The 18,998-nt window shown below is 38.0% G+C and overlaps 1 protein-coding gene across 2 annotated transcripts in view; it reads left to right on the forward strand.

Moving 5' to 3' along the window:
- The window catches only part of LOC110262188 (uncharacterized), a 665,542-nt gene that overhangs the window by 4,798 nt on the left and 641,746 nt on the right, over nucleotides 1-18,998 (forward strand). Inside the window, exon 2 of one of the 2 annotated variants that reach the window (XM_084973384.1) lies at nucleotides 12,473-12,550. The exons of the other annotated variant lie outside the window; for it this stretch is intronic. The gene's annotated coding sequence lies outside the window, so the exon portion shown is untranslated. The remainder of the gene's footprint in view (nucleotides 1-12,472; nucleotides 12,551-18,998) is intronic. 2 annotated transcript variants of the gene reach the window in all.

Here is an 18,998-nt window from a genome sequence, read left to right on the forward strand (position 1 = left end):
CATCATTAAAACTCAACTTGCAAACTATGTGTTACTCCTATCTTTCTAAATATGTACCTGTTTTTTTCATAAACTGCCTTTATTTAGGCAACCTCACACTTCTTCTAACCAGGTGTTTTTGCTGGCGTCCATTTGGCTGGAGCCATTTTTAGTCCCTGGCAGGAATGCAGGAGGAATATTAGATTCTTTTGCCTCAGGAAGTCTGTGTATTATCATCACCATTGCAGTCCTGTTGCTTTGCTGCTCATTGTCCCCGACTTGTTGCCACCCCTCTCACCTCCTCAATCCTTTCTTCTAGGGAGGATCTTGACTGTATTTTTTTCCTATTTTTGTCCCGATTCTCTGGGGTATGACTCTTTGCTCCTGTTTGCTGGTCCACGTAATCACTTGCCTATTTTTTTCACCTCTGCCAGCACCCACAGCTGGAGTCATTTTCTAACCACCTGCAGCACATCTCTGGCTCTTAGCACATGGCCCAGAACCAAAGTGCTATCGCTGAGCCTTACAACCTGTTTCCAAGCCCATCACCCCACTTCCACCTGCACGCAGAACCTCTGAACTGGGTAGGCTGCTAGACTGCTCCATAATGTTATGTCAACATGCATACCTGACCCCTATCAAGTGCAGACCCTGTGCAACAAGACTCCCGTTTTTCCAGGCAGCTGCTTAGTGATTACCACTGTATGCTCCTGATACTACCCTCTGTCCCCTCGATTCTCTCTTACTCTTGTATTATTCCCCAGCAACAGGAGGATGCACTTCATGGTATAGGTCCTTCACACAACAGAGTGGGCTTTTAAAGAAATAATAAATTTGAAGTGCGAAAGTAAATTGTTTCCTCTCACTGTACTCAGTGTTTAAAAACAAAGAACTAGAAATGACTTACCAGAATATATTACAATAAATTATGTTATATAGCTATGAATTAAATGTAATTAATCTCTGTATTGGGGGCCAAAGGAAGAATTTTTTTTTTTTGAGTTTAGTATCTACATGTGTAGAATTTTTAAGAAAGGTCATTGAGAATATTAAATATGCTAACTAGGTCTGCACAAATAACGTTTGCACTTATAATAAAGACGCTGCTAGACAGAAGGAACAAATAAATCACCCACCAAAAGCATGCGTGCCTTAGGTGTCGGGCGCATAGCAAACACTGGAGAAGGGATATGTAATGAATTCATTGACTTTGCTCAATTCAGATGATCACAGCTTACTCCAAACAGCAAAATTGTTCTCTCCCAACAAGAGCACGGGGCCCCAGAAAGAGCAAACGGCTCTGTACAAATTGACGTTGACAGTTGGAAACAGTAGATACATATATGTTTCCTGCCACATCTGAGTCCTCAGTGTATCTGCAATCATTTTACTTATTACCAAGATTTATACCTCATATCCCAGTGGTATTTTTTATGACATTTTTATGACTTCCTCACAAGTAGGCTGTTAGCTCTTGAACATGGAAGCCAGGAGTCATTTATTCTTGTGCCCTAGTACCTAGCAAAATGCCTGAACATGTGATGGATATTCTAGAAGTGATGAATGACTAATGTGACCCTAATTGCAGTGCCAACTTTTTTCCTTCTTCCTTGTGTCCAAAGGTCATTCTTGTCAAGTAGATGAACAGCTGAATTCCTGAATTATGAGTCCTTTGCTAGGGTCCTACCAAATATCTCAGTTCCCTTGGTCTCATATTCCTGCTCCCCTTAGTCCTTTGGGAAACTACAATAGAGATTTGGAATCCTAGCCCTGAAAATTGCTTTGAAACTTTTGGTGTAACACTTAATATACCACTACATCTGTTTATACAGGAATGTACTACTACACCTCTTTATTTACATGAATGCATTCACATGAGTCTGTCACTGAGGCATTGGCCTCAGTTGGATCTACAACATGTGCCAGACATTCTTAGGTACCATATTCGTTTCTTAGGGCTGTCATGGTAAGATACCTCACAGGTTTGGAGGCTAGAAGACCAAGGTCAAGGTATTGCTGGGTTGGTTCCTTCTGAGAGCTGTAAAGGAGAATCTGCTCCATGTTCATCCCCTAGCTTCTTGTGGTTTGCTGGGTATCTTTGGTCTTCCTTGGCTTTCTATTAGGACATTAGTCATATTGGAGTAGTAGTCCATCCTACTCCAGTATGGTCTTATCTTCATTTAATCTGTTTGTAACAACCCTGTTACTAAATAAAATCACATACTGAGGTCCTGGAGGTTAGGACTCTGATATGAATTAGATAGGAACACAATTCAACCCCTAATGGGTACTGTGCATACTTTAACTTATTTGATCCTCGTATGAACCCTAAGAGATAAGTGTGTTTATCGCCATTAGATAAAAAATACCAGGGGGTTCTATCTAGCCAGAATTTTCAGGTGACATTGCCATGCCTGTGTTTGGAAAATGTATTTTCTCTCGTGTAGAGAGCATCCTAAAATCAGCTTCCTCAGTAGAACTCCTATCTGATTGTAAACTCCAGCTATGAACTTTTATGGTGATGTTTTTATTTGCTATTTGTTTTCTTGACTGTACAATTGTTGTGACAGTTGTTTTGGGCAGTTGAGTGACAAAATTTCTGAGATAAAAGATTTTTTTCCTGGAAAATCATGCCAGCTGACCTCTACGTTTACTTCTGTGTTGCTTTCTCTCTTTTGAGGAACTCTTATTTTTCATAAAGCTAGTTTCTAACTATTCAGGTATTTTATAAGTAATTTACTTATGTTTGAATACAAGAAAATCACTATGTTTATATTTTAAGGCATATACCTTATTGATTTTGGCTATTCCTTTTCACAAGGTCATATTTAATGACAAATTTCTTCAGGTAGTTTTTGTTCAAGAACATAGAAAACACTATATCATACCTATGTTGTTTTTTCATGACTGAACTCTGCAATCTATTGTAAATGTCCTACTTCAATTTTTCTTTGCTACTTTATTTAATACTGAGATTATATGGAACCAATATACAGTAAGCAAAGACCTAGTGAGGCAGAGATTTATGACAGAGCAAGAGATTTTACCTCTAGCTGCTTGGGTTCATGACTATAGCACAGAGACGAGAAGCTATCGACAAGGGCATTGTATATCAAGAAATGTTCCTCATGGACTCCTCTAGAGGATGTTCTGCTCACAGATAGGAGTAATTGAAATCCCCTCCAACACAGAAGAGAAGATTACAAACATAGCACATTCACATATTAAGCAAGTCACACTAGACACCCTGAAGCGTTTCATCATCATAAATTTGTGTAACAGAAATTAGGAGCAGAAATAGAGCAGGGAAGAATAAATCTGTTGGCTAAGGAAGAAATTATCTATGAACTAAAATGAGGGAACAAAACCGCAGAGGAATGCACTCTCATAATAGAAGGTGATCATTCCAACAGAGAGAGATAATAGCACTTCTGGGGAGAGTTGTCTCTGCTTCCAGCAGCAGAATCAGCATGTGGAAACAAGAGGGACAGAGATGAGGACAGAGAGACCACTGGACTTCCTTGTGGCTGAGGAAATAATTACTAAAGTCAAAACCATGCTTTTGCTTATGTATACTTTGGGGTGTATGTTGTATTTAGAAGAACTATTAAGGAATATGTAATTTTTCACAGACTGTGATAGTATTAGCTTTTGTTTAGCTCATGTTTTTGTTGTTTTCTCACAAATGAGTCCAAGTCTAATTGAGAGGGCTCCTTTATTGTTAAAAAGGGAGGTATCTAAACCAGATGGGAACACATTTTTCTAATAATTCCCCATGTAAGCCTGGACTTCTCTGACTACTCCTTACATAATTATTTCCAAATTAAACTACTTGCATGTTTACATATTATTCTCATTATTCTTCTTTTCTAATATTTATTGTTTTTCCTATAAACTCATACCTAAATTTCCACAATAGCCCTTTAGCTGAGCTCCTGGTTTCGTGTGTCTTTCTCCTTCATCCATTTAATACAGGAAAATGTATGTTGCCTAAGTTAAGGAGTGAGGAAGTTATTGTAAGGGTAGAGGTGAAATAGGTAGCCTATAGCCCAAATAGCAATCACACATTCAGAAGTCACAGAAATTTTGAAAAATGTCCTTTGTTTTTCAAACTCTGAGAGCAGTGAGGTCCTCTCTGCAATGGCTGTCAGTTGCCCAGAGCAGGGACCTGCCCTAGTCCCTGTCAACACTACTCTTACCTGACTCACCACCTTCCTCTGTTGATCCACACACTCAGTTAATGGGTTTATTTGTTGGGCACCTCCTGTGTGCTGTAGTGACCAGCAGGTGTGTGAACAGGCCCCCACTCCCATGGAATTTATAAACTGCCTCAAGGTATAGACAAGAAAATTGAAAACCACAATCGCTTTTTATAGCCTGTTTTAATTTTTGTTATAAATGCTGCAGTGAGGATTTACATGTTGTTAAGGGCTTGTAAGTTAAGGGCATCTAATTCAGATTTGGGAACCAAAATAGATTTTGCAGAGGAGACCCAAAGCATTTCTGGGAATATTCAAGCAATTGGGAAGGCAAAAGTGTATGTAGCCTCTTTTCTAGGCCCCCCCCCTGAATTGGGGTGATAAGGTGAACAAAGAACAAAGAGTATGGTGATGAATTGAGTTTCCTGGGGTGAAGTGCAGAGGCTGCAAGGGAGGGAGCAGTGTCAGGGCAGAAAAGCAGGGTCAGAATATGAAGTTGTACATATTTATTTCCTCTCAGGCGTCCATATCTAAAATTTCTAAAGAGGCATTTCTCTAAAGATGTATAGATGGCCAACAGACACATGAAAAGGTGCTCAGAGTTGCTAATTATTAGAGAAATGCAAATCAAAATGACAATGAGACATCACCTCACACCAATCAGAATGGCCATCATCAAAAAATCTACAAACAATAAATGCTGGAGAGGGTGTAAAGAGAACCCTCCTACCCTAATGGCGGGAATGTAAACTGGTACAGCCACTGTGGAAAACAGTATGGAGGTTCCCTAAAAAGCTAAAAACAGAGATACAGTGTAACCCAGCAATCCCTCTCCTGGGCATGTATCAAGAGAAAACTGTAATTCCAAGAGATACATGCATCCCACTGTGCACAGAGACGCTATTTACCATAGCCATAGAACAACCTAGAATTTACAGTAGACATGGAACAATGTAAATGTATATTGACAGATGAATGGATAAAGAAGATGTAACCACAACACTGCTATTAGGAGGAGATGAGTAGTATTCCAATACGCACAGCATCCTTTTTAGTAAACTGCAACAACTAAACTAATCCGTATACTGCAGTGTATCAGGACTCTTTCATTTGAATAAGGAAGAAATCCACTGGCTCCTGTAGCTGTGAAATGGTGATAGAGATTTCAGTGAGTGTTGGGACCAGGGGTTCAAACCAGAGCTTAGCCTCCCAGCTCTCTTTTCCTTCTTGTGTTTGCTTCATCTTGCAAATAGACTCTACAAATACTGAGGGATACAGCTGTGATCACTTCTTCAGTTGAGCAACTCTAGCCATTAAAGGCAGTATTTCAAACTAACAGTCAAATACATTCTAATTGAATCAGCTTTGAGCTTGGGTCCATCCCTGAAACGGTTGCTAAAGCAAAGGATGTGGAGTTCTCTCACTGGCAGGTCCTCTACTAGCCCATATGGCTCCATAGCCTTAGTACAAATGAGCAAATGATTGCCCAACTAGATAGAGGCAGCCTTGCAGGGGAACAGCTTGGCAAGCAGATGGAGCCTTTATGAGAAATAGAAAAAGGTGACCTTTCCCCGGGCATATGTACCCCATGCCAAGGTACACAGCTTGGGGAGAGAAGCATGGCTAGGTTTCAGTCTCCACTCATTGCCTTGGCCAGACATCCTTAGGTACAGCAAACTGTATAAGATGGCCCAACTCATTGGACATGGTTTATCACTTGATCACCATTTTTGGAGCCAGATAAGGAAGGTAGAGGCAAGATAAAGGCAGGAAAAGTTACTGTGACTGTGAGATCCCAGTCCATACGTATATACGGAAGGAGTGACTCCTGAAAGGCAAAATATTAGAAAGACAACCATATACTCACTTCACCATACTGCTGAGGTATAATATCAATTCTATTGTAATTTTAAAACTAAAAATAGAAATTATAGCACTATGTGTCTAATAGCTAAATAAATAATAAAAATATAATTAGAAATTTTTTTCAAAATAGAGATATGCAGATAGGCAACTTTTTTCCTCTTTTACATCTTTCCTTTAACTTAAGTAAAATTAACTGGCTTAATTTACACATGAAATAGTCTTGAATTTTTCCCTTTTTGGGTATAGTGTGAGAAATTAAATGTAGTGTATCCTAACAGCCCACCTCCACTACCTGCTTTATTTTTTGCTCGAAATAAATAGTCTCAGTGTAAAGCCTGCTGCTCGGTTAATTACTTAACTAAAGGTGAGTTCCTAATGCTTTCCTTCTCAAGGAGACCTCCACCCCTCACCTCAGTTCATTTATTTTAAAGTCTGTTCCTTTCAAGGTCCCTTCCTGTGACAGTTTTTATCTTCCATATTCATAGTGCAGCAATAATGGTAATAATAATAATAAATACTTTGCAAACCGTAATATCCCCCATCCCTGGTTGTGTGACTTTCGTGTATCAAGCATATTGATATTGTTTACCCCCCTGGAGAATCTAATTCCTTCCTTGTGTTTCACCAGATATTTTTTGCTTTGTTTTCCTTATTTTCCTTTGACTCTCACGTCTTTCCCCTCTTTTGTTCTTTTAGAGGGAAAGTTCTCTGTAGAAGGCTCCATGTTTTTATCATTATATTTTTCGTGATTTTTTAAAATTAGTATGAACACCGCAGAAAAATGTCATTTCTAACATAGCTGCATATTGGTTTCCTCAGGATACAGGTGTTTTGCATTTCTTTTTCTATTGGAGTATTTGCAGCTTTCTACGATGTTTACAATATATGTGTTTATATCTTCTCCGGTCCTATTTTCTATTTCTCTTATGATTATATGACCTCTTAGATGAATGACGATATATGACACAAGCTTGATAAATATTAAATAATTACACTTATATTAATTCTAGAAGTTAAAGTCTTTGCATAAAAATTACGTGAACTTTCTTGTAAAAGTGTAGATCTTAAATAGGCAATATTTTTTCCTTTGTTTAGAAAATGTGAGTAAAATAACATAAAAATGGAAAAAAAGTTGTAAAATAGAGAAAATTGTATATCCTCAGTGTGTTGCCTATAAAAGAAGATATTTTAGTTGAACATCTATAAAAGTAATTAACCTGAATCAAACCTGATTATGTCATGATGTGGTACCTGTTGTGAGTGATAGCTTTAGAGTAAGGACAGGTGCAGAAGTATCTGGGCCACAGAAAATAGGACAGCAAAAGAGCACTAGGAAGTTACTGGAAAGATATTAATGAAATGAGGGAGAAAGCTCTGAGAGAGGCAGAGAATGAAAAACCGAACCATTTGCCTAAAATATTTCCTGGAGCCAAGACTGGATATAATGCTAAAATGAAGATAATTGAGCTTTTTGAATTATCTGCCTGTCATTGTGAGAAATATGACTTGGAGACAAAAAATTGAACAATACAGTTGCTCAATGTTCACATATGCAGGGGTTTTTATTCTAATTTTAATTCCTTATGTAAAAGCAATTTTTAACAAATGTTTTACTAAGAATATTGATGATCTGTTAAGAATTTTTAAAACATATTCTTAGCTCTAATCTTATCTTAATTATAATTCCACTCAGGTATTATTTCCCATTTATAGAATGGTTTTATAAATATTTTGTATGTAGATTACATATCTGTGTGTGGTGTATTCAGGTATTAACTGTTTCTTTTGTGATGCTCTTATTTCTTTCTCTCCTATTTTTCTAAAATAAGACCAATTTATTTTGATTTATTTTAAACTTAGCATCTTCCCTACCTTATGACATTTAAAAAAAATTTTTATTTATTTTTTTGTCTTTTTGCCTTTTCTAGGGCTGCTCCCACGGCATATGGAGGTTCCCAGGCTAGGGGTCTAATCGGAGCTGCAGCCACTAGCCTACACCAGAGCCACAGCAACGCGGCATCCGAGCCGCGTCTGCAACCTACACCACAGCTCACGGCAATGCTGGATCCTTAATCCACTGAGCAAGGCCAGGGATCGAACCTGCAACCTCATGGTTCCTAGTCAGTTTCATTAACCACCGAGCCATGACGGGAACTCTCCTTATGACATTTTATAAAAGCCTCGATAGTATTTTCTTGAATACAATGTTAAAATAATGAATTGATTTAAGCGATCTATTGATTAAGGTAAGGAAATCCTCACCCCAACTTGATTAGACCAAAAAATGTAATCTGTCCGTCTAAAAAACAAAGAAGAATTAAACATCGCCATGTGTGAGAAGGTTGAGTGGCACCTAGACCACAAAAATAGAGACGTCTGGAGTTCCCATCATGGCGCAGTGGTTAACGAATCCGACTACGAACCATGAGGTTGCAGGTTCGGTCGCTGCCCTTGCTCAGTGGGTTACAGATCTGGCGTTACCGTGAGCAGTGGTGTAGGTTGCAGACGCGGCTTGGATCCCGCGTTGCTGTGCCTCTGGCGTAGGCCAGTGGCTAGGGCTCTGATTGGACGCCTAGCCTGGGAACCTCCATGTGCCACAGGAACGGCCCAAGAAATGGCAAAAAGACAAAAAAAAAAAAAAAAAAAATAGAACAGTCTCAGATGTCTCCACATCTGTTATTAAAATCCTATTATCTTTAGGTAGTAAGATGTGTGATTAATTACAGCTTCTGAATTTCATATAGTAAACTTGAGTTTAACTGATTTTGCTCAGATATCATATAAATTATCAATGGTCCATGATTGGCTTGACTCTGGATATGACCATCATTCAAGTTTACTTAACTTTGTTTACAGAACAATCTTGGGCCAAAGTGAATAAAGAACAAAATCTTTTTTTTTTTTTTTTTTTTTTTTTGGTTGGGGTTGGGGGGGACTCACCCATGGCATATGGAAATTCCTGGGCTAGGTGTGGAATCTGAGCCATAACTGCCACCCAGATCTGAGCTGTATCTGCGACCTACACCACAGCTCACAGCAGCACTGGATCCATCCTTAACCCACTGAACGAGGCCAGGGATTGAATCCGCATCCTCATGATTATTAGTCATATTTTTTCCACTGAGCCACAATGGGAACTTCTTAAGGAACAGAATCTTAAATGATGTTTGCAACAAGGAATGGGGCAGTTAGAGAAAGAATGCTGCTGCTGTTGCAGTTCCTGAAAGAACTGAGGCATTAGATTAAAAATTATAATTATTATGTAGATTATAAACTATATAAATCACTATTTAATATATAAATGTGTATAAATATATATAAATAAAAATATAAAGGTATAAAATTATAACCAAAGACTATCATAGAAAATGACTCCATAGTATTTTTTTAAATATATGAAAAGTTTCGGAGAATTTAAATATATCACGAGTACAGTGTATCACATTTATTTATGTTTTATATTTATTGAAGTACAGTTAATTTACAATGTCGTTTTAGTTTCAAGTGTACAGCCCAGTGATTCAGTTGTACAATGTGTCAATATGTCTATATATCTGTACTTCTTTTTGGATTCTTTTCACGTAGAGGTTATTACAGAACACTGAGTAGAGTTGCCTGTGCTATATGGTAGGTTCTTATTAGTTATCTGTTTATATATAGCAGTGTGTGTATGTGAATCCCAGCCTCCTAATTTATCCCTCCCCCCTTTCCCTTTTGGAAATCCTAACTTTGTATTCTATGTCTGTGAGTCTATTTCTATTTTGTAAATAAGTTCATTTGTATCTTTTTTTGTGATTCCGCATATAAGCAATATCATATTTGTCTTTCTCTGGCTTACTTCACTTAGTGTGATAATCCCTAGGTCCATTCATGTTGCTGCAAATGGCATTATTGCATTCTTCTGTGACTGTTATTCCATTGTACATATATACCACATTTGCTTTAGCCATTTGTCTTCAATAGATATTTAAGTTGTTCCATGTCTTGGCTATTGTAAATAGTGTCGCTGTGAACGTTAGGTTGCGTGTATCTTTTGGAAGTATGTTTTTCTCCACTTATATTACTAGGAGTGGGGTTGTAGCATCATAGGGTAGCTCTAATTTTAGCTTTCTAGGAACCTCCATACCGTTCTCTGTTGTGGCTGTAGCAATTTACATTTCCACCAATAGTGCAGAAAGAGGATTCCTTTTTCCCCACACCCTCTCCAGCATTTATTATTTAGACTTTCTGATGATTTCAGTGAAGATGGGATACAGAGGAAACCGAAGGAGGGATATTGAGACTTCTAGCTAAAATGTTCTGCTAACTGAGGAAAGAGGAAATAGAAACTCAATAAAATTGCCAAATTAAATACTGTTCGTAGCTTGTTAAATGCATATTTATGTTGGAGTTATTACTTGTTTACTAAATAGGATGTAGTTTCTTCCACAATGTGGTTTCAGTTATAACTGAATAATTATGAGTTTTGGATTTAAAGAAAATCAAATACCATTTAAATAATCATATGCATTGGGTGTGGTACAATAAATAATTTTAGTCAAGGGAGTGGTACCCATATCAGCTAGCAGCAGTAAGTCTCTCACTGCAGAATGATAATTACTTATTCTAGGTCTTATACTAAGAAAGTGCTTTGAAAATTACTGTTGATTACACACAATTATGAAGCATCCAAGTTATCTTCATCGAATCCTCACAGCATCTCTTGTGTGAGGAGTGGTGTTCAACTATTCAAGCCATTTGTTAAGGAGGAAGCTGAGACTTTGTGTGATTCTGTCACTTGCCCAAGTACATCTAACTAACAAGAAACAACTAACAAAGCACACAGGGCTTTGAAACAGGCATCCTGACTCTAGAATGTAAGCTGTTGAAATTGTGTGGCTGGATTTCTTACTATTCCTCATCTTGGATATGGAAAATAATACATGTCGTTTTTAAAATGGACATAGAGTTCTGGGCAGAGTGCCAGGGCTTTAGTTCCTGGCAGTGCTGCCATTCCCCTTATCCAGACAGTTTGCTTTCTGCAGAGCTATTGATGAGAGAGAACATTGTCTTTGGTTTTATAGCTGGTGAACATTGGGTAAGATATTCTCAGATATAGACTTGTGCTTTATCACTAAATAAAAATGATTGCAGACACAGCAGTTAAGCACATGAGCTTGGTTTCTGAGCTCTATAATCTAACAGGTCAAGAAGTGATTTTTTTTCAGTTTCTTTAGGATTTCCAGGGGACTGCGCCAAGAAATGCAGAGTTTGATTGGTATCAGTCAAAAATGATTTCCAGTGAGAAACATCGTGTGTGTATGTGTGTGTGTGTACTTGTGTTGGTATGTTTATAGATTAGTTCCGTAACTATGTACCTTTTCTGAAATTGAAAATATTTTGATATGTGAGGCCACACTTCTCATTAAAAAAATCCCTGTGCTCTACCTATTCATCACCCGCAAACCACTTGCAACTCTGGTCTTTTTTTTTTTTGTCTTTCTGCCATTTTTAGGGCCGCTCCCGTGGCATATGGAGGTTCCCAGGCTAGAGGTCTAATTGGAGCTGTAGCCGCTGGCCTACGCCAGAGCCACAGCAATGTGGAATCCGAGCCGCGTCTGTGACCTACACCACAGCTCACGGCAACGCTGGATCCTTAACCCACTGAGCAAGGCCAGGGATCGAGCCTGCAACCTCATGGTTCATAGTCAGATTCGTTAACCACTGAGCCACGACAGGAGCTCCCAATCCTGATCTTTTAAATGTCTCTATAGATGCTGAGCCATGACAGGAACTCCCAGCTTACCCACATTTTAATTGAGTTGTTCAATTCCTTGTTAATTTTAGGGTTTGTTTTGTGTGTGTGTGTGTGTGTGTGTGTGTGTGTGTGTGTATTTGGATATAGTTCATGAGATGTGAGTATTGCAAAGATTTTTCCTGCAGTCTGTGGCTTGTTTCATTCTTTAATAGTGTATTTTGCAGATCAGAATTTTTTAATGGTATTGAAATCCAACTTACTGATATTTCCTTTCACAGCTCTTGCTTTTGGAGTTTTCTAAGTCTTTGCCAAGCCAAAGAACATTTAGATTTTCACTAGTATTGTCTCCTAGAAGTTTAATAGTTTTGAATTTTACATTTAGGTCTCTGACAAATTTTGTGTTAATTTTTGTGAAAGTTTTAGGATGAATGTTTGGAATTTTCTTTTTCTTTTTTTTTTTTACATGTGGATTAATGTTTAATTTGTGTTTCAACAAAACTTTGTTTCATCGATTAGAGATTTCTTTATCCCTGTTAGAGAGAGTTACATGTACTAAACTGTTGTGGCTAATTGTATGAGGTTTCCATCAAAGCCACTTCATGAATTAAATGTTGTATTTTGTTGTTTCAGGCTACCATAGTAATATATCATAGACTGGGTGGCTTAAAAAACAAATTTTTTTTTTTCACAGTTCTCAAGGCTGGGAAATCCAAAATCAGGTTTCCAGCAGGGTTTGGTTTCGGATGAGAGATCTCTGCTTGGCTTAAAGGTAGCTGTCTTCTTGTTGTGTTTTCACATGGCAGAGAGAGAAAGAGCGAAATCTCTCTCTACTTCTTATATATCTACAGTTCTATGGGATTATGGCCTCCCCCTCATGAACTTAGTTTACCTTAATTACCTTTTAAAGATCCTATTTCCAGATACAATCACACTGAGGGTCAAGGCTTTAATATTTGAATTCATGTAACAAATGTGAATATTATTTATTTCAATATATTACAGAATTTTAAATTCAGACCGTGTGTGGATGTGGACTTTATCACTTTTTAATTGAGTGGAGGGCTCTATATCCTCAAGTCAAATGAGATATCTTAATCCGTATTTTACAGATCACTTAGAAAATAGATTGTATTATTTTTTCACTGTAGGACATTAGAAGCTGTGTGTGTGCATGTGTGCGCATACGCACACATGTGTTTCTTTTGCTTTATTTTGCTCGTTTTGCCTCTTTTATCCTAGCTATAAATGCTCAAAGAATCACTGATTCACCTTAGTGTATTTTAAATATTGACCCAGAAAATTCTTACTACCAGTCAAACTTCAGTGACTGAATTGTGCAGGGACTAAAGTATCCTCAGTGGACCTGATAGTCAGCAAGTTTCCTTTTTTTCCTGGGTAGCATTAAAACATTGGCAGGGAATAAGGAAGACTTCAGCAAGAGTTCATTTTTGCAAACTGCTTTGATCTTAACCCTGATTAAAAATCAGCACTACGCAACAATAAGAGCTCAAAGAAATAATAACCATTATGCTAAATCATAGTATCCCTAGGTATTTAGGATATTCTTTATATTCTCATTAAAAGCATTTTTTTTCTGAGTTGTATTGTATATGAAACTGGTTATGCACATGGTGTGTGTATATATGTATATATATATATATTTTTTTTCTTTTTGGTCTTTTTGCCATTTCTTAGGCCACTCCCGTGGCATATGGAGATTCCCAGGCTAGGGGTCGAATCGGAGCCCTAGCCACCGGCCTATGCCAGAGCCATAGCAACGTGGGATCTGAGCCACGTTTGCAATTTACACCACGGCAACACCGGATCCTTAACCCACTGAGCAAGGCCAGGGATCGAACCCACAACCTCATGGTTCCTAGTCAGATTTGTTAACCGCTGAGCCACGAGGGGAACTCTAACACATGGTATATTTTCATACTGAGGTAATAGAGTATTGATGGGGCCTATAAAGTTCTGAATGCTCTGTCTTACTCATGTCACCTTAGATGTTTATTTGATTTTCTGGTGCTCAATTTGAGTATTTTTTTTAAAAAGATAATATAACTTAAAATGTCTTAAAGACTAAAATATGTTGTTTGCTTTTAAAGAAACATCTAAGACATTACTGTATACAGATTACTGTATACTCAGCATTGTGAACTTGATGGAGAAAGGATGAGAAGACAGGGCACACAATGTAGAAAATCTTCCTGCAGAACGTTTGTAATTACAGCACTACACTTAAAACAATCTGACGTGAAAAAGGCAGTAAACTTGCTAAGTAATAGGGAGCACAGACTCAAGTAGTGGTAGACACAGTTTAATAAGTGAGGGCTGGAAGGGTGATGGGAAGCTTCATAGAAGAGATGACAGGCAGAATGATATCCTCTCCCCCCAAAGACGTCACTGCTCTAATCCTTGGGATGTGTGAATACATTACTTTACATGGATGTGATGATGAATCTTATGTGTCTGTTTAGCTAATCCAGGGTACCCAGGTGTTTAATCAAATACCAGTCTAGATGTGGCTGTGAAGGTATTTTTTAGATGAGATTAAGATATAAATAAGTAGACTTTGAAAGTAGACTAACCTTCATGAGTAGGTAGACCTCATCTAATCAATTGAAGATCTGAAAAAAAAAAAAAAAAAAGATTGAAGATCTTCTGCCCAAGGAAGAGGGAATTCTGCCTTCAGACTGTCTTTGGTTTCAAGGTACAACCTCATTTCTTCCCCTTGTCCCCAACCTACTTCTTATCCTCTCCCTCCAGGCACACATATGCCCCCCCACCCCCGCCCCAACATACACACACACCCACCCACCCACCCACCCACCCTCATGGTTCTCTGTCTCTAGAGAACTCTGACTACTAGAACAGCAGAAGGAATCTTAAAGATGTGACCTTGAGATGGGGAGATTATCCTCTGTTATCTAGGTAACCCGGATCTAATCACATGGATGCTTAAAAAGGAGGCACTTTCCTGGCTATGGCTAGAGGGTAGTGTGATTATGGAAGAAGACTCAGTGGCTGGGTTCGGAGGTAGAGGAGAAGGCATGAGCCAAGGCATGTGGGCAGCCTCTTGGCAAGGAAACAGATCTCCTCTAGAGCCTCCATACAGGAATGCAGGCCCGTTATGTCTGGATTTTAGTGCAGAAATCCCTACAAAGCTTCTTACCCAAGGAACTATAGATAATACATTTGCAGTGTTTTAAAACACTAAGTTTGTGTTTTAGGAGCAATATAGGGAACAAATCCTGAGGATGTGGGATTTACAGCGTGAATGGGACTGTAAATAGTAGGTATTGTGGAGGCAGAATTGAATCGCAGGCCTGACTGTGGAGGGTGCCTGCAGTGAAGCAGACTGGCTTGATTGGAGTGGAGAATAAGGTTTCATTTAGGCATAAGCCTTCTGCAGTGTTGCTGCAGTGGAAGTTGATGCAGCTGACACTTGAAGTCAGAGGAAGATAACACCGCTCCTGAAGCTGCCGTGGGTGCCAAGGGATGGCTGAATGAAAACAGCAATTTTACCACCTTTACCACTTTACTACCTCAGACCCAACTTTTTATGCATAATCATAGATCATAATATTGAAGGCTGTAAAAGATATAAAGAGTTTGCTTGATCCAGGCCTCTTTCTCCATGCAGCCTGTTACTCTCATCCTTAGGAACAAAACGCTGGAACTGAGACCCTGAGGAGAACCATAATATATCTCAGGTGGTCCCACTAGTCATCAATAGAGTTGACTCTAAAATGCAGGTCAAAGGAGTTTCTGTTGTGGTGCAGTGGTTAACGAATCCAACTAGAAACCATGAGGTTGTGGGTTTGATCCCCGGTCTTGCTCAGTGGGTTAAGGATCTGGCATTGCCGTGAGCCGTGGTGTAGGTCACAGACGTGGCTCGGATCCCACGTTGCTGTGGCTGTGGTGTAGGCCGGTGGCTACAGCTCTGATTAGACCCTTAGCCTGGGAACTTCCGTATGCCATGGGAGCAGCCCAAGAAAAGGCAAAAAGACCAAAAAACAAAAAAAAAAATGCAGGTCAAATAACACATTTATGTGAGGATCTTCAAAAAAGGAGAGAGTCTCATTTATGAAGTATTTAAGTTTAAAATGTGTATTGATACCTCTTCTAATAAAAAGCACCTTGAAATTTCACTTTTGTTTTTATATAGCTTATCATACATACTCAGGGCTTAGTTTTTCTTTGTGACTAGTATCCCTAAATACCAGAAATATGAAGAGTAGAAAAACTACTTCAGCTCTATGACTGACTTCTCTTCTTAATTGAATTTTTTGACCAGTGGATTATCCATGATTTTTTATTGTTTGCTCGTCCAGCTAGGGACTTGATAGAGAGTAATCTGTTAAATAAAAGAGTTAAAGGAATTAATTCCATATATCCATGTTTTTCAGTGTTATAAAAATAATCTTTAACAGCAAAAGAATGACAGTCCTAGTCTTGTATGTCATGTCGAAAAAAGATGCCTAAAATATGCTAATGCAAGCTTGTAGTTACACTGTTATTTATGGCATAACATGCTGATCCTAAGTATGATTATAAATACCATTATGTATTAGATGCAATTCATTTTGTTGTTCTCGTCTGGTTTGAGGACCCATGAGATTATATATCATCTCAGCATGCTGCCATAACAATATCTGAGCTGGTTGGAACGCTGAACATATTTCCCTTAGAGTTGCTGTTCTTACGAAGAAAAATATGATCATTCAAGAGTGCCTCCTTCTTAACTGTGTAATAAGATTCCAGGAGTCACAAAGCCTGGTTCTAACACGCATACCCAGGCCATGTAAATTGGTGAGAGGACCCATTCAGACCTGAGTTTAGATGTATTTCTCTCAATTATTTCTTTCTTCCTTCCTTTCTGACTTCCTTCCACAAATATTTTTAATGTTCCAGGCTATTATTAAACTATATTTATTTAAGCATAATCTCAGAATTCAAAGAGCATGCATAGTCTAGTCATATACCACTGCTGGCTGTGTGACCTTGCTTAAGTTGCTTGACTTCCCTGAGCACCTAGTACTGAGTCTGGCATTGTTAAAGCTGAACTAAAGAGAATATTTCGTGATCCCAAATTCTTTGCTCAGTGTACGTAACTCAAGGACAATTCCTTTCTATCTTTTTTCTTATAAAAGTAATTTTCAAAGATGTGGGATGGGATTGGAAGGGATGAGCTTTCTCTACTTCTAAGGTTTTCTTGCTTTTGTTGGGGGGATTTCCTTTAGCATAACATTCTGGGACTTCCTCTGTCTCATCATCCTTTTATCCCCCAGTGAAGAGAAGGGACTTACGTTATGGGTGAATTTAGGAGGAGAAACTAGATATGAAGGGCTGACCCTCTGTCTCTCTCTATCTTGGGAAGTATGTATCCCATGCAGATCCACCTTGGTATTGTAAGTTGTCAAGAGCCTTGTTCTAGGACAGATGTGTGTAGTGATCTCCTTTTGCTTTTATTATGATGGGTAAGTCAGTTTTACTGTTGTGCTCATTATAAGCAGGCCCACTTCCAATTAAAGCCACATTCTCCATTATTAGTAATAAAGATGATATTTTGGTGCCCATCTGCCTTTCTCAACTTGTTCAGAACTCAGGTGGGGAAGAGCAGTGATATTATTGTGCCATTGTGAATCCCATTAAATGTTAATGATTGTTTCCTTGGGACTCTTGCAGAAAATAATTTTTTAAAATGCCGCTTGAACCTCATGATTGCAGATGCTAGCATAATAGAAACCGGCTGGGGGTCACATGCCTCTCTCTATTTTTCTCTGTGAGAGTGTAACTTTTGCATGATTTCTTTCTCCCAAAAGAGAGGTTATGAAAGATCATGATGAAGTTACTCCTTTATATTTCTCCTTTCCTTATTTAAAAATTAATGGCCTGATTCCAAAGGAGTTGTCATAGTTTCCTACCAATTTTCTTAATTACTATTTTAAATGGTACAGTTGCCTTTTGGATATGTGATATTTTAAAATTTGTCATACTTTACTATACCCTTGCAAGGTAGGATATCCACGTTTTGGAGATTAGGAAATTGCCAGGGAAAAAGGAAGTGACTTGCCTAATGTCACACAACAAAATTGTGAATTTGTTGGTGAATATGGAATTAGGCATAATTAGAACTCATCAGTTAAGCTCCCTCTTATGAGATTCACCTGGAGGCTCATCAGTGGGTAGAGCTGAAACTTTGAGAAACGTAGTGCAGGGAAGCTGGCTTCTTCTGCTTATTATAACTGAATTATTGAGACCTTTAACATAAAACTTGGTGTTTTTCTTTGGAGCCAGTGCTGACTGGTAATTGTATCAATAGCCCTGGAAAAGATTGAAGACTTTAAAATGCATTTGCTCTGACTAAATGTGCTAGCCTATCATTAATTTTTAGTGTAAATATTTACTGATGTAAATATTTGAAAATGTTTCTTCTGAATCTTCATTGTCAGGGTATATAGTAGCGTGCTGGAACCAGCTCATATTAACTTATGAGAGCCAGCTTCAATTTTCAGGACTAGTCAAAGACAGCTTTTAAACATAACCGTTATTGAGAACTAAATTGTATAAACTTGAAATTCAGAAACAGTGTTGAAAAGGAAACAAATATCGAAGTTTATTACTTAATTATTTTAGTATTTTAATATTATATATGCTCTTGAGGTTATTTACCTAAATGGAATAAATATTGTATAATTCTGTACTACTGAATATCTCTTCCCAACTCTGTATTTAGTGATATCATGTTAGTAGCTTGAATTTAGTCATGGTAGGAATATTTACACCATGGAAATAATCAAATGCTACACATCAGTACTTGAGTTATTATTTTGTTGATTGCCTGGGCTTAAGAAAGTAATGGAGAAAATGCAGATTAAATTTCAAAGTACGTGTTATCTGTAGTGGTTACATTGTGACTAGCTTAAAAATATTTGAGGGAATACCCTCTCAATATTAAAAGAAAACTATTGGTCAATTCAGCAAAAATGTGCTCACTGCATTGGTGAATGAGTAAAGTTGCCACATTTGTCTTCATTATTTCACCCTCATCTTATAATATAAAATGTCAATCAACATCCCTTGCTAATTGAAATCATAGTTTGGCTGTGGACAAACAAGAGTTCAGAAAAAAATCAATGAAAGCATTCCATGAGAATCGATTAATATTGAGTTTACAATAAAGAGTTTTATGTATTTTATTACTATTTGTA

The sequence above is a fragment of the Sus scrofa genome, chromosome 8 (assembly GCF_054392235.1).
Source record: "Sus scrofa isolate SSC_HxYL_T2T_F1_AM1 chromosome 8, Sscrofa_HxYL_maternal_Yorkshire_Landrace_v2.0, whole genome shotgun sequence".
Lineage (NCBI taxonomy): Eukaryota > Metazoa > Chordata > Mammalia > Artiodactyla > Suidae > Sus > Sus scrofa.